The sequence below is a fragment of the Marmota marmota genome, unplaced genomic scaffold, assembly GCF_001458135.2.
Source record: "Marmota marmota marmota unplaced genomic scaffold, marMar, whole genome shotgun sequence".
NCBI lineage: Eukaryota > Metazoa > Chordata > Mammalia > Rodentia > Sciuridae > Marmota > Marmota marmota.
This window is the reverse complement of record NW_026000140.1, coordinates 3,076,686-3,088,702: the sequence shown is the minus strand read 5'-3', so window position 1 is coordinate 3,088,702 and position 12,017 is coordinate 3,076,686. Positions and strand designations below refer to the sequence as shown.

The window sequence follows — 12,017 nt, the reverse complement described above, 5'->3', positions numbered from 1 at the left end:
TGCATTAAAATTAAAATGTTCTTCTCTGCAAAATACACTGCCAAAAGAATGAAAAGACAAGCCATAGACTTAGAAAATATTTGCAAAAGACAACTGATAAAGAATTGTTATCAAAAATACACAATGAATTTTTAAGACTCAGTAATAAGGCAACATCAACCTGATTAAAATATAGGTCAAAGACACTTCAACCAAAGAAGATATAAAGATGGCAAATAAGCATATGAAAAGATGTTCCACATCATATGTCATCTGGAAAATGCAAATTAAAATAACAGTGAGATACTGCTACACACTTATTAGAATAACTAAATTCCAGAATGGTCACTACAGCAAATGTCAGAAAGCATGTGGTATAAAGGAACTCTCATTCATTGCTAGCAAGACTGCAAGATGTACAGCCATATTAGAAGATAGTTAGGAGTTTCTTAAAAAACTAAACATACCTTACCCTTACCATATGATCCAGCAATCGCACTCCTTGCTGATTACCAAGAGGAGTTGAAGACATATTCACACAAAAACCTGTCCACAGATGTTTATAGAACCTTAAATATTTGTAGAACATCAATTCGTAATTGCCAAAATTTGGAAGCTGTCCTTTAGTGGTTGAGTGGATAAATAAACCACAGTACATTCAGACAATGGAATTCTATTCAGTACTCAAAAGAAATAAGTCAATCCATTAAAGTCATGGAGGAAATTTAAAGGCATATTATTAGGTTTTAGAAGTCCATCTGAAAAGGTTATATACCCCCATACGACTCCAACTATATGACATTATGGAAAAGGCAAAATTATGAAGATAGTAAAAAGATCACCAGAGACTGGTGGGGAGGGAAAGATGAATGGGCAAAACAATGAGAATTTTTAGGGCAGTGAAACTACTCTGTGTGGTACTAAAATGGTAGATATATACCATAAACCTGTCCAAACCCACAGAACGCACAACACCAAGAATGAACCCTGATTAATGTAAACTATGAACTCCAGGGAATAATGAGGTGTCCTTGTAGAATTATCAGTTGCAACAACTGTACCATTCTGGTGGAAGATGTTGGACACAATACATTTAAGTATAGGGGATAAGGGAAAATGCAAAGTCTCTGTATTTCTGCTCAATTTTGCTATTAACCTAAAAGTGCTCTAAAATATACCCAAGTTTTTAATTAAGGAAAGTTACATTCTTACACAGTTACTCTATTTACAAAACACACCTGAACTCTCTCACACATCACACACAGCTAACACACATATACAAATATACCTATACCTATATGTAGCCAAGTAAATTAAAACTAATTTTGCTTTAAAAATTTATCTACATCTCCCCACATGTTTAGCAAACCCCAGGAGTTTCACAAATTCATGATACAAATAAAGACTCAAGCTATCACATATAATGGGGAAAATCCATCAAACAGATTAATCAGCATTATTTCTTCTCTTATTTTATAAATCATATTAATTTATTAATCTGGTATCTTTTTGTTTCTATTCCACTATTAAGTATATTTTTAGAGTTTACTCATATACCCTAGTGAAGCTTTTTAGAGAAATCTTGAGTTCATTTTAAAATACATTATGCTTCTTTGAAATATTCATTGTTTTACTTAATCAGTCCACAAATATTTACAGAGTCCCTACTGGCAGTGGGCCAGGAATTGTACAATAGTTAAAGGCAAAATTGCCTAAGCCCAATGAGCAATGGTTGGAAAAAGCCACCAGTAAATATGTTTTGATAAAATCTAGTATGTGTATGGAGATTATAAGTACACATGATTACAGTACTAGAATTCAACAGTTTGCAAAAACCTTTGGAAATAAGAAAAGGAATTTTATTTATTTCAAAATCCATGGGAATAACTTCCCAATTTGTTTGTTTCTTAATTAAATATCTTTTATATAATGAAAACTGACCATCTCATACTTTACTGGATGTACATTATTCTTCAATTTTAATATGCTATCTGTTGTAGATAGAGCAGCAATTTAATAAATGTTGGAAGGAAAGGAAAGGGGGAAAGATGCATAACACTAAAAATCAATTGCAAGAGCTTCTTAATTTAGAAATATTGCAATGATAAAACAAATGTTCATCTGACATTAGGAAACTGTGACATCTTAAAGGTCATTTTTGAAATTGATATTTATTTCCATCCAACAGGATTATTTGTGCAAGTCAGTTTGGTGCGAGAGTATAAATATAAATGCCCTTGTTCTTAGAAATTCATAGACTTTTTCTGGGAGAATCTAGCAAAATTCATGCTTTAAATAATTAATTTTTACAACTTAACAATAAATATCAGAATTGACAACCTGATTTTAGCATCTCAGAAATCACATGTACCTTCTCACACACTCTATCGATTTGGAATATGCATCAAATTTTTTGATCACTGTATTGTGATGGTCTGGTCTCAACTTAAGGAATTTTAAAACTAAATTTTGACAAATTATGTGTTTACATTAGCAAGCTTTCTATTCTAACCAAGAAATTATAAAGCTAATGAATTCAGAACATGTTTTAACAGAAATTAATTCAACTCAATTTACATTTAAACAAAAAGTGATATTCTAAGAGCTTGGAAAAATAAACTAAGAGATATTTAATAACAGTAAAATACTTAGAGAATCAGGAAAAGTAGAAATAGTATGACAGACTTCATTTCTTAGACCTAATGACAATAACCCTTCTATAATATACATCCTTTAAAAGACTGAAATATATGAGAGAATATACAGAAGTCCCTTAAAATTGTCTTCTTAGCTCCCATAACTTTCTTAATTTACATAGAAATGAGTTACTGAAAAAAAATTCATGAAAAGTAGAAACCAACAAAACAATGCTAAAATGATTGGCTGGTGTATTGTACATGAATAATAAATATTTGTCCAGTGAATGAGAGAATGAGTGTCTCACTTCACATTCTAACATCCTCATTTAAAATAAATGCCTCAGAAAAATTAGAAATTTGTATATGCAAAGCATCTTTAGAGTGACCTCATAATCATCAAAACTTTGAATGTTATATCTGCAACTACTTTTTCTTTCTCTGTCTTTATCTCTAAAGACAGCTCTTTTTCATCACAGATATGTCTTTGAACATAGGAGAGTGGCATAAAAGTAAACTCACTGAGAGTTAACAAGAGTTTCAGTTGACCTCAATAAAGAATTATCACATAAGAAAATCTTTATAGAAAAAATAAAAAATACTTTTATAGAACCGACCCTATAAGTAGTAGCTCTCCCTTAAAACAATACAACTTTGACACTATGGTAGACATGTGATTATTCACATCATAGTATATTCAGATCAAGTATATTTGTTGCCTTGAGTAAGCCAAAGCTCTCAGATCTCAGTTCAACTTGGTGGATCTCTATAACCCACTGGCTCAAATAATTTGGATATTTCATGATCCTTGCTGAATTATGGTGACCAACATTACTAAACTAGATCAAGTTGACCTACCTACTAGATTACTTAAAGTGATATTATACAAATAACTAAATTTCTTTAAATCTTTATTTCTTCCTCCATAAAAGGAAGAGATTGTGCCAGATGACTCATAGGTTCTTTTCTATAATTTTGATTCCTTTGAAACCATTATAAATGATAGATGTTCCCCTCATGTCTAAAAACCAAAAGAAATTACTTAGATTCAGGGCCGAGCAGCATAAGGCAGGGGAAGCAGTCTTCACTCCCCCAAAGAAACCCCTAAATAGCACTCATTGGTAGACCAGACCCTGCAAATATGCATATATTTAATCTGCACAAAAAGGTAGTACTATTATTATGCCATTCAACAAATGAAGAGCCTGAAGCATTAGGCCAAATAATTTTTTCAAGAGTGAACAATTAGCAAGTAATGGGGTCAAGATGCAAATTCAGGCAGTTTTGGCTTCAAAAATCAGTGCTATTAGCTACTCCACTCTGCAGCATGCCTAGAGTCACAGAAACCTCATACTTTATCGACATGGCAAACATTGATCATTTGAGACCCATAGAACTCTTTGAGTTTCCCTAAATATTAACCAAAGGCAAAGAGTAGGGTTGAACAAACATTGTGTTGTCAGAGTTCCAAAAGAAAATGTGACTCAGAAATCCTGACACTGCAAATTTAATTTGACATTCTGGTTAAAAGTAACCAGAAGTAACCTATCTTTGCAAAAAATAAATAAATAAATAAATAAATAAATATTATATACATACATATATAATTATATATGTATATATATGTTTATATTTGCTATTATATTTTGAAAATGAAAGGCTCATGATTAATTCAGATCTTTTTTTGACAATCCTTATTATTATATTCTGAATTCCCATCCTCCTCTTGAAAGCCTTCAATGGACCTCGTTTCTTTATTATAAAACATTTCTCACTGAAAACCATAGGTTCTTTGAGAATTGGGACTTAAACCATCTTAATTCTTACTCTATCTCCATTGAGTAAAATATTGCACATTCAATAAGTATATCTTAAATAAGTGAGCACATATGCAACAAGTGTTCTCTGAATTAAAAACAAAAATTTTTCAATTATTTTTTAGAAAAGTTATTGATTTTCTACTGTTTCTTCTCCTTGCATCAAAATAAATACATTTAATAGAGAGAAATGTTACCCAAAATATTTTAAATGATCAATTTACTGGTTTCAGAAATGGTTTGATTCCTACACATGGCAAATCACAATTTAAATCTTTGGAAACAAACTAAATTTTTATGTAATTCTAATATATTCAATATTATCTTCAGATAAAGATAATTGAATAATTATCTTTCAAAATAAAGATAAAAACATACATGAATATGAACTTAGGTTATACATTTTAAGTCTTCCCACTTAAATTCACAAAGAAAAATTAAATCTTTTGTTTGACAATGTTTTTGCTCAAAAGATGACCCTCATAATTTAATTAAACAGGAACTAGTCTTTAATTACAGGACCTAACAAGAATGGTAACATGATCATCTATGCAACAAATTACTTGTAGAACATTAAATACAATTCTTCTAACAGCACTGGCAGGCAATGAGGAAAGCCTAGGAAGAAGAACAAACTTGCCCAAAGTTCAAATGCTGGTAAATGATAAGGCCAGGATGAAAACCTGGTTCTTCTAAGTCTTGTATTCTCCCATTATCCTAATATTCATTTAAAATATGCAACCCAATAGAATAATAGATTTACTAACTACTTCACAAATATCCAAGAAATATGTATGTTAAATATAGATGTCAAATAAAAGAGTGTGAGAGTAACATCTACAAGCCCCAAAAAAAAGCATTATTTTTTTATGGCATGTGAAAGGATGAAACCAGGCGATTACAACTAACAGCAGATAACAATTGTGATTTTGTTACACATTATAAAGTGAAATGCAAATCTGTCTTTCAGAAACCATAAAAGAAAACAGATAACTGATCACTTGAAAAATGGAAAGGGGGAAGCCTAAATGATAAACCCGAAGGTACTCACGTAGTGTATGTTCTTGCACATTAAAACCCCTATTTAATGAGTTTGATGAGGTTCAATCTTAACTAATTTATCTTTAAAATTTTCTTTGACTGTTTGTTGACTGGTATACAAAAGACCTTTCCAATTAAAGGTGGAACATCTAGTTTATAAGACATAATTAAGATGTATTTCCATTTTATCTATAAAACAATAAATTCCTAAACTTGAATTTAGCATCAAGTCAAAAGCCCAATCCTATTATTTACAAGGAGATCAGGAAGGATCCCTATTAACTGCATTCAGCCATCTTTCAGTAAGTTGAATAATCCTAACTGATATGAAATTGTAGAAAGATAATTTAAAATGGTGGAGCATGAAGAAAAGCAAATAAGATATAGTTACCCAGCTTTAAGAACCAAGTAACCTGAAATAGAATTATGTGATTGCCTGAAACTCAAGGTAAAGGTTAATAAATCAAATGTAGGGGGTGGGTCTCAGATTAATAAAATTGTACATCTGCTAAAAGAGCATAAAGGTTATCACAGCTTCTCTAAACAAATTCTAAAGCCCATGCATGGTGACCTTTGAAATTTTAACAGAACATCACCAGAGTTGCCCTCATTGGATTCGCTTATATGCCACTGTTCGTAGAACTTTGAACTGGCCATTTTTGTTTGGAAACTTGTAGATATTGTATCTCTTTAACTTAAACAAAACCTTGGACATACACACATGCTGTTTAAGGGGTTTTGTCCCCTGAAACAGTAAACTTCACTGGTTAGGAATGCAATGGAAGAGTACAGACCAAAGCTTATAACCCTCATGTTCAAAAACTACCCATATTTCCCATTTTCTCTGGCACCTACATTTCAAATAAAAAGACACCTCTACCTTTCTGCTTTATTCTTCAAAAGAATGATCCTGTATGATCTTGAGTTATAGCTACTTACAAATAATGCTAAAATATCTTATGGTATCATAAACTTCATTTGCTTTGCTTTATAATATTCTGCATTGAAATGCAAAGGTGTTCTTAGATTTTCTAATAGTGTAATTCTGTTGTACTATTGGATTTTCTTGAAACATCATAGGCTTATTTTTATAGGGAAAAAATGTAACCTTTTGATCAATTAAAGCCACACAATTATATACCAAAGGCACTTTCAATCATTTAATTAAATAAATGAAATTAATTGCCTTTAAGTATTGACAATAGTGTTAATAATACTAATAATATTATTTGGCTGTGATTACTACTATTTATTTTGGAGTGAAAATACTAAAGAGAAAATGAACAACCAAGGTAAATTCTAAGAAGATCCAGTTATCCCTTCCTTACTAAGAATTTTAACATATTTGTGTTTAACATCTTTTTGTTCTACATTGTTCTCCTACTTCCAAGTAGGCTGAAAGTAGGGGAGTTCAGAGTAAATATAAATATTAACACTGCAAAAATTGCCTTTTCCAAACATTGGGGTAACATCATATCCAGAGATAGAGACAATTCAAGTGAGTAACTATTATCACTCTTTCATGTCCTAAACTTTTAACTCAATAAAAAGCAAAGATATGATATAAAATCTGAGATCTGAGGTCTAACCTAAACATCCATTTGATAGAAGTCAGGTTGTATGACCATTCCATAATGCAAGAGGTCTTTCCCTCTACACCTCAATCTAACTTATGCATTATTAAAACTCATTGATCAGTTACATAGATATTCTAGTTATTTGCTTGGTGGTAAAAAATGTTTTAAAAGCATTTTAATCTGCACGTCATTAGGTAGATCATGGACCATCCAGTTCACCACAGAACTTCATTCCCAACAGTTCTACCCTGGCCTAATTCACACATTTCTGTCATACCACTCTCCATCATTGCTCTGAAACTGCATTCAAGTCACTAGTCAATCCCAATGAGAAAGAACTGGCTACAATTTCCATGCATGTGAAAGGACACAGTCAATGGCATTTGATTGATTAGCCTCTTTCACATTGATCTCAGTGAAACCATGTCCTTTTTTCCCCTATATTTTTATTGGTGCATCATCATTGAACATAATGGTGGGATTGTTGTTCTTACATATTCATATATGTACACAATAAGCCAATATAATTTGGCCAATATTCTCCAGTATTGAAATCATATTATTCTTATTCCCCATCTTCTTTGTGAAAAATTTGTGCACTTTTTTATTTGCTCACAACTCTTTATATCTTTTATCTTTTTGTTTTTCTTTGCCCCCTTTTAAACAGTCAATAAGTTTTTAATTCTTTCAATCTATTTGTACTTTCTCTTTCTCTCAGTTCTATTTTATTGTAGTGATGTATTAAGGAATAGATCTACTTCAAACATAAGCTATCTTGCACATTACTCCCACAAATACAAATACCTTTCTGAAATTTGATATGCATTTGCTTATCTTACAAAAACTTACAATGGCTCTCCATTGCTTATAAAATAAAATCCAAACTATAATAATGTGATTGGCTCTGTGTTTAGTACAGAAAGAGAACAACCTAGAAGTGAAAGTCTTTCACAATCTGAATCATTCAGCCAACATAGGTGACAAATGCAAGCTCTTTAAAGCAGTGAAGGATCAACAGATGGGTAAAATATAAGGCTCCAAAGAAGAAGGCTGTACACAATTGATGTCTAATGTTTATTAACAAGCAAAAGAGTAAGCAAAATCAAGGCAAGGAGGTATAGAGAAGAGATAAGAAATAGGCTGGGCATAAAAAGGCTGGAGATACAATCATGTTAATGGACCAAAGCAGGTAAACTAAATGAAATGAGACAGCATGAACTAGATGAATGTACATCCACAGAAATTGGGTGAAGATACAATGATCTGCAAGAATCTCTCTCTAAAGGAAGAGAGAAGAGAACTTTTGAAGGAGAGAATACAATCATTTCTGAAAAATGTTAGGGGTGAAAGCTAATTTATTAAAGGCAGGAAGAAGAAGGCAGAGGAAAATAAATAAATGAAACATGAATAAATACATTTAATGAGAATAATTTTTTAAAATATTTTTCTTTTTTTATTTCCCTATATGCTTTGGGGAAGATTAAATGCTTTGGGGAAGATTAAAATGTTATAGCAGGAATGAAAAGAGAAAGAAATGTCAATATCCATCTGTCATAGAGTTTTCAGGATGCAATAATCTTGAGACCTTTTTTTGCTAGGAGAGAAAGATTTTACACTTTAATCTTGTTCATCTACATATCAAAATCAAAAGCTGAGAGGTCTCAATCTTTTGGTTTTGTGTTTTTATGTCATTTTTGTTGATTTCTTCTTTTATAGGCTGTGGATAAAACTCTGAATGTAAATAAGGGACATTCCATTCTACCTAAAAATAAAATAGGGAGTCTTTCCAGAGGAAGAATAAGTAAAGCAAAAGAGAAACTCAAAAAGAATGACAATAGGAAGAATACTTTGAGTAACTCTTTACTTTGTAAGTAAATGGGAAGTAAGATGAGGAAAATTTAGATAAGTTGAGGAGAAAGCCAAAACAATTTTGCACCACTTCTCTTCTTATTTGGAAATTTCAGAACAATTCTCTCTCAAAGTAACTGCCTCGGCCAAACCAGGGAAGTCCTTGGAGAGTGGATATAAATTCAATTACTTAGTGACAAGAGGGTTCTTAAACGGTCTTAATCACTGTGCCTTGAATATTTATAATCACATGCCCCATGAATGGATGAGAAGCATATGCACTAAGATCATACGCCAGCTCTTGGGTCTGAAATTGGTGTAGAACAGCAGTATTTGGTAAATTCATCTGCCATACAGTCTTCACAAATCTTCACTGTTGTGAGATTGAATCCTGGCTTTTTCAGCTATACAGAGTTTGAAATATCTACCAAGGATAGTTCACTGTGTGCATAGTACCCTGTAGAATCCTGTACAATAAGAATTCAATTCAAGTATAGTGAGAAAAGATAAAAAGTACTTTAGAGTAGTGAAATGTAGAACCATATAAGATAGTGGTAAATCTTAATCATCCCTTTAGGTGAGCTCCAGATTAGAAAAGAAAAAAAGTCCAATATCACATGGAAAAAACATCTAGAACATTCACAATGTGTCTTCTCCCAGAAAGCCTATCCACGCATTTGTCTGCTCTGATCTCTCCTACAAAACTTTATCAATCCTAATGAAACCTTGTTGGCTCTGGACATGAAATACCACAGGAATTAAAGGTCACATATGACCAAGTTAAAGAGCTCACTCCCACTCCAAGTGATACCAGCTTCCAAAAAAGAAAAAAGCCTGGGACAGTATCCCTTCCTTCTGCTTCTTCCATTTCTATTTCCAGGATTTCCACATCACTCTCAATAAAATTGTCATGTTTCCTGTATTTCAAACAAGTCTCTGCATTTACTTACAAAGTAAAGAGTTACTCAAATTCTTTTTTTCTTGTGTGACTCCTTTTCTCACTAGCATGGAAGAGTTCCTACCCTCTGAACCTTTATTTATTCTAAGTTTGTTGTTCAGTGGGACTTTAAACTATCTTTCCATGCAAGAAGTATAAGTGTATAAGTGTATAAGAGTGTAAATGGGAAATAACCAGTATTATTGACCATTCTGAAGTCACCATGATGAACAAGACTCAAAGCAACACAGGAGTAGTAGGTTTCAATCTTTCATGCACATAAAATCATCAGTGGGGTAACAGGACATCACTTAGTGAATCATATTCCTCTAACAACATTTCACACTGTGAATAATTAATCTTGATTTAAAAATGATCTTCCAACCATCAAAATGTCCTCAACAATGCATCAATTTAATGGAATATTATGCCTTGCAGAGAGAAAGAGAAAACTCCTTACAAATTCATATACAATGGTTTCCAAAATAGGAAAGTGTCTCTAATCCTAGGAAACATAATATATGAAATCACATATTTCGATACCCTCTCATATAGTTTACAGAGTAAAGATTCTGAAAAAAAGTTGCTGCTGGACTTGGTCCATACCCTGATCCATCTTGAGTTACACTGGTTATCATGACTGAATAGGATGAGAAACCTTAGTAATATTCTTCAGAAATTACTTCTATCTTTGAACTCTTTTTTAAAATATTTTTTAATTGTTGACAGACCTTTATTTTTATTTATTTATACACAGTGCTGAGAATTGAACCCATGCCAGGCAAGTGCACTACTGCTGAGCCAGAGCCACAGCCACAACCCTTATCTTTGAACTTTTTTAAAACTCAACATCAAAGCTCAATCTTTGCACATAAATACTTTGCATTCTTATAATGATTAAAGGATGTTAGAAATAATGTTAACAAAATTGAGAAAAAGCAAAACTACTGTTTGCATAAGACACCATTTTCATTCCAGTTAGAAGCTTGCCAGTGGACTATATTTATATGCAGATTATTAAACTGCACCTCTAAGATCATGTAGTTTTCTAAAACTGGTACCATCTCTTACTCATCCTTGAAGCACCCAGTACCTAAAATAGTATCTTTCAATAGTATCTTATGTGTGTGGAACCCTGGAATGCCTTAGATATTGGCAAATATTTGACTTGATTTACTTCTGTAAAAGTATATATAGAAGGGAGGTTGCATTCCTTGTTGTTCCATAACTTGGAATTCAAGCAGAGGAAATACTGTTTCTTTGTGAGACAGACCTCGCTGCCCACTGACCCCCTGCTCCTTGCCCCCTATTTGTCCATTGTGATCACCAGCCCTATGCCAGTATATTGCCTTCCTTTTGCATGCAGATCACTCGCTGATCACCAGTGACAGCCCACCAATTTCCTGTCTGCAGCCTTTAGCGTGCCCATTGCTCCCCACCCAATGTCCACCTGAGGAGCACCACCCTTTGCCTGCAGACACCCACAGAGCACCTGCACAGCGCCTTCTGCTCATTGCTGCCTGGACGTCCATTGTCAGGGCACCCACAGGTTTGGTTACACATGGCCACTCCCATCTTGGGACACCCCAAGGGTCTGGGAGTCCAGGGACAAGGGGCCTGCAGGTTTGCTGCCATCACTGCCATCTCAGGGCACGGTTGCCTCTGTCTGGGGACACCAGCCAGGGTCTGGAGATATATTGTTGGGGAACCTGCAGGTCTGGTTGTACCTGAGGTCTTCCTGTTGGGAGTGCTAGTGGCCGCCATCTGGGTGCCTCTTTGCAGGGCCACTCCTTTGTGTGAGCATATCCCTAGTGGTCTCTCTGCAAGTTGAAATGGCATTGAGACCCAACATGGCGGCCGGCGAGGAAGCAGCACTTTCAATACCTCCACAGTAACAGGACCAGAGAGACCCATTAATACACCTACATGCTACCTGCTGAGAAACCTCTAGCAAAATTCCGCTGAAAGGAGACTTGCCGGGAATTAGTAAGTCTATTGGAAGTATCAGTTTGTCACGGCCACGAGGTGCAGGGGCCCAGTCTCACCGGCGGCCGCCTAAAGGCCACTGCCAGCCTGGCGGCGAACGTTCAAACAGCCGCTGCCTGCCCGGGCCCCTGCCGGCCTGGCTCTGTAAACTGCCCCCGGCGGTTCGACGCTGCAAAGGACACCCCCTCCCCCCCCC

The 12,017-nt window shown here is 34.2% G+C and overlaps 1 pseudogene; it reads right to left on the bottom strand.

The window, feature by feature from the left end:
* Positions 1 to 988, bottom strand: part of LOC107158768 — a 40,287-nt pseudogene extending 39,299 nt beyond the window's left edge.
* Between the last annotated feature and the right edge of the window lie 11,029 nt (positions 989 to 12,017).